The sequence below is a fragment of the Zonotrichia leucophrys genome, chromosome 4 (assembly GCF_028769735.1).
Source record: "Zonotrichia leucophrys gambelii isolate GWCS_2022_RI chromosome 4, RI_Zleu_2.0, whole genome shotgun sequence".
NCBI lineage: Eukaryota > Metazoa > Chordata > Aves > Passeriformes > Passerellidae > Zonotrichia > Zonotrichia leucophrys.
In genome coordinates, this window is record NC_088173.1 from 704,599 (window position 1) to 709,468 (window position 4,870).

Here is a 4,870-nt window from a genome sequence, read left to right on the forward strand (position 1 = left end):
AATAAGCCACATTCAAGACATGCTAAAGAGCTGGAAGACAAGCAGGCAAAGCAGAGAAATTCAAAGTGAGGGCTGGTGCTTGGGAGCCTGGTGTTTGCATTTGCCTGGGAGGTGGAGGCAGATGCCACTGAAGATGCAGCAGCTCTTTGCCAGTGCTCTCAGTGCTAGCAGAAATCTGGAGGCACCACTGGGTTGGTTTAATTGACATCTATGCAGATTGCTTGCCTGTAGCAGGCAGAAATCCTGCAGGATTGGGGCAAATGGATGAGTGCAGCAGACAGGGCACACCTGAGAGGTGATGTCATTTTTTAAAGCAGTAGGGGAAATTTAAGGACCTCGCAGCAAGTGAAGAGAAAGGGTGCACAGGGGCTGGAGGTTCTGCTACTGGGAGTTTGGCCCCCAGAGAAGTTAGAAAGAGGGATCTCAATGCTTGCAACCTCTGTTCTGACTCTGGGCACCATCAGCTTTCTCTTCATGGACCACAGTCATGTCTCACCTGCCCAAAGGATATGGCCGCAGCGCTGGTGACAATGCATGAGCAGGCCAAGGCTGCTGCTTCTGGTAAGAGAAAATGCCTGAAGAGAATGTGAGCTGAACTTATCTACTACATCCCTAGATCATCTCCTGGTTGGCTCCTGTCCTGATCCATGCCTTTGTGGAAAGGCACAGCTCTCTAAATGCCTGGAGGAGGTTCCTCACCTGTGGCCTCCCAGCAGAGCTCCGTGTGCTGTGGGACACGGGAGCAGGTCTGAGGCACGGCCATGGAAGGGTGCTGGCACACCCTGAGCTGGCTACAGGCCTCCCAGAGGATGCCAGCCCTCTGATGACACCCCGCTGGGTGTCCTCAAAAGTCCTCAGAGCAAATTATTTTGCATTGTGCATGCATTGATTCCAAGCCTAGTTTTCCTATTGTTTTCAGCAGAATTTGGTTTTGGCCACAGGGCTCTGAATCAACATAGTGTTGAGTCTGGCAAGTCAAGAGAACTAGGACACCTGATTAGGAAAAGGCATTTTGAAAAAATTATTCCCTGCCTGCAAAACTTACATGTAGAATTGGATATAAAAGGACAAAATGCTGACATTTCTGTGGGACTTCAGTAAACCCTGGTGTGCTTTGCAGAGCACCTGGTTGTAGTCTCCAAAAGTAGACCCAACTCTGAGTGAAATGCAGAATATTCTCACTGTGAACAATACACTGTGCTCATTCCAATTTTATCACAATATTGGGGCTCACAACATGCAAAGGCAAGGAGAAGTATCAGAATTCTGGTGAAGACCATCTGAAAAGCCTTGTTTCAGAACAATCACTAAATAAAAAAGCACAGAAAAAAAAGTAAGAAAAAAATTTATTTCAGCAGTGAGACATTCATTTTCAACATTGAGCCAAGGGGCATTTCTCACATGTAGTTTCAAATGAAAAAAAAGAGAATTACTGGCACAGCCTTTTCTCCACTGGTTCCAGAGGAGTAATTAAACAGGAGCCACTTGGAGCCGGCTTGGGGGAAAGCATACACTGTGATCTTGGAGTAGGAAGGACTGTGTGCTTGCCTGCTTGCCTCTGTGTGTGCACACTGGGGTTTTTTCATCTTTTAATCATATTTGTGCATTATTTTCCTGTGTGTCCATGGCACCTTATTTCAGTGAACAGTTTGAAAGGCATATGCTGTTGAGCAAAGAGGAGAGTAACTCTCCTGATCTTTTTTTCTCTTTCTCAGTGAACATGCCATTTTTTGATGCTTTTCCTAGGACTTCTGTGACCTATGCTTTACACCACCTGGCTGGTTTAATTCATGAATCCTCTATTAATATGACAAGCTCTGCAAAGGTGACTAAAATGTTAAGGAGACAGATGTCATCAATATCTCTCAAGGGTAAATACTTGAATTTTGCTCCCTTTTTGTGTGGCTGGTCTCTGTTCTGATCTTGGCACTGTGGCTGAGCCACTGAGACTAATTCATTTTTGTTTCTCCCTCAGATGCTCTGGATGAATGCTAATCATAATTTTAACAGTTCCCTGTGCTTTTCTCAAGTGTCAAAGCCTTTATTTTCGGCCACTCCTGGTGGAGAAACCCCATCTTACACAAATGAGCAATGTAGCTGCAAGTATCCTTGTAACTCAAAAGAAGACACAGACTGCTTTGTATTACTACCAGGGCACAATTTGTCCTTCAGGCAAGAAAGCAATTCTTTGCTAAGGGTATTGCTAGCTCCATGCTGAGTCAGCTCAGCATCTTGCTCTCACAGACACCTCACCTGGAAAAATACCTCAGGGTCTGATGTGGCTGTCCTAGGAGTGACTAAAGTGGAGGCTGGACTAAGCAGAAGCAGATCTGAGGTAGATATAGCACAGGGAAGGGAGAAAGGGTCCCAGTGGCACAAATAGATTGTTTAAACAACAAATTGTCATCACCAGAGGGGCTAAGGAGAGGATGCTGATCTCTGGGGTGGTCTCAGCATTAAGTGGGAGATACCACGAGCAAACTCAACATTTTGCCTGTGCTTAAAAAGCAGCAAAAACAAGGAAATGAGTAAACCTCTTATCTTAATTTTCTTGCAAGTTGCTTAGTGCTTTGGACCACATTAAACTGCCTGGATTGAGCCCATGTAAGAAACCAGATGTCAGGTTCAGATCCAGCCATGCTGTTGGCTCCAGGACACAGTTTATATCTGAGTCCAAGATGCACATCATGGGCCTGTTCTGGCCTGAGCATGATGCATTTCTCCTCCCAGACAAAGCTCCCTATCTACACTGTCCACATCATATTTATCCTTAGGAGACTGAAGCAGGAAGATTGTTTCATCTTTGGAAAAAACCTCTTTTGCAAATGGCATTGTGCTGGTCTCATCTCTCCTTTCACACTCCTTCCCAAGGCAGTTACTTGTCTGCTGTAATTTACTCTTTAATGCAGCACTTTCCTATTCTGTGAGACAACAATCATGAAGCATTTAAATTCCAATTGAGTAGGGCTGGAGTGCAGAGGGGCTGCAGCTTGTGCAGCGGGGACAATGGGAACCTGAGACAGGGGACACCAGTTCAAGGCCCCCCAGGAAGGAAGGCTACAAGCTTCTCCCTCACATTCCCATCTCCCTAGAGATGTAAATCAAGAAAAAGAAGGGAGGGGAAGAGGAGGAGGGGGGTGTTTATAGAAAGAAAAGGGAAAATGGATTGAGTTGTGCTGAATTCTAAGACAAGGATCAGCTACACAAGAGAACTATTGAATAGCTGTGAAATCTGGAATTGAGCCATCAAAAAAGCTGCTGAGCTGCATGTGAATCAGGTTGATTGTTTTTGAGAAGCACCTGATTTTTTTTTTTTTTTGCCCCTCTCTCTCTCCCAGGCTCCGTGCTTAGCCTTGGAATTTGAACATGACTGCTGATGTGCTAAACTGCTTTTCCTTGAGATAGAGATATTTTAGGGACCAGGAAAGGAGGGAGGGCAGGGGAGCGTCTCTCTGGATGTGAAGGCTGTGGTACTGGGATTGTGAGCTGACAGGTTCCCCATTGCTCTGGGGAATGGCATCGAGGAGTTCCCACTGCTGGCAGAGACCAAGCAGGAGAAGCAAAGAGCTGTAACTCCCTGGGACAAGGGAGGCTGGCTGCCCTGTAGCTGGGCTGCAAGTACATTTTGCCAGCTCTTCACCGGGTTTGTGCTCTCAGGAATTCACATTTCCTATCTTGTCTCCCAGGACAGAGACAGCACCTATTTCCTGCTGAGTGGTCCCTGCTGGACCTTCGGAAAATGAATTGCAAAGCCCCAATTTAATTTAATACACTTATCTGCACGGTGTCTGATTTTCTCATGTGCAGTGGTGGAGTTATAATTCCCTCTTCAGCATTCACTAGTGAGGGAAGCAAAGCACAGGGATGCTGTTTTCCCAAAGAGAACTGTGATTCCAGAGTGGCCCAAAAAGGCACACTAAAAGAAAGAAGAAAAAAAAATTATCAAAGCTGCTTTGAAAAATCTAGCAGTTTGCCTAGGGTTATGGATGAGTTGGGATTGCAAGAGTGATACTTTGCCTTTCCTCATTTGGTATGTCTGAGAACCGTCTCTGTTCTAATTTATTATTATTGTATTGCATTATTGTGTAATTTTATTGCATTAAAAATCATGTGAATAGCACCATGGTGCTCTGCAACACAGAGCCACTGCTCCAAGGAGCCTGGTTTAACTGCTTCCAGATTTGACTCAAGAGTCATACACTCTATTACCTTACGCAGAAAACATCTGCATTGTTTTATTGTTGCTTGTTTACTGAGCACTGAGGGTAAGCACTGTGCTAGGAGAACTTACACAGTCTGGACATTTCTATCATACTTGAGCTCTTCTGCAATGGGATGGGCTCGTGTGGCCTCTTCCCTCGGTCGTGGTGCCTTAGCTCAGCCCAACCCCACAGCCCCTCTGCCCCTCCAGAAGAAGTTGACAAGACTCAGTTTCTTCCCAAGCCTTGGAGGGGTATTTAGACCCCACAGACCACCTTTGCCTGTAGGTCACACCAGTGCCCATGTTGGTCACACCAATGGCTGAGAAGCTCTGGGTACCTTGGGGCAGCCCTGGGGGCAGTCTCAGTGCCACCTTGCCCCCACAAGAGCGTGTCCCTGAAGCCTGTGTAGCCTCCACACCGGGGGAAGAGTTTTGATAGCAGCTGGCTGCCGCAGCAGCCCAAAATGCCGTGCTGGTGTCTGCAGGGACACTGGACACCCCCAAATGGGCCTGGCTCAGGTCTGCAGACAGAGAAGGGCAAGAGGGACCCCAGCACACCCTGTTCAGACAGCCCCAACCCCAGGCACCAGATGGGAAAAGGCTCAGTCCTCAGGGGGTTCTTTCTTTCCTTGCAATGGAGAAGACCCTCTCATGGGATGAAATATGCTC

The 4,870-nt window shown here is 46.8% G+C and overlaps 1 long non-coding RNA gene across 1 annotated transcript; it reads left to right on the forward strand.

Moving 5' to 3' along the window:
* The first annotated feature begins 353 nt into the window (after nucleotides 1-353).
* LOC135447232 (uncharacterized) lies at nucleotides 354-4,594 on the forward strand. Its single transcript, XR_010440026.1, has 3 exons — nucleotides 354-561; nucleotides 1,747-1,871; nucleotides 1,976-4,594. It is a non-coding gene; the product is annotated as an uncharacterized LOC135447232 (long non-coding RNA).
* Nucleotides 4,595-4,870: the final 276 nt, after the last annotated feature.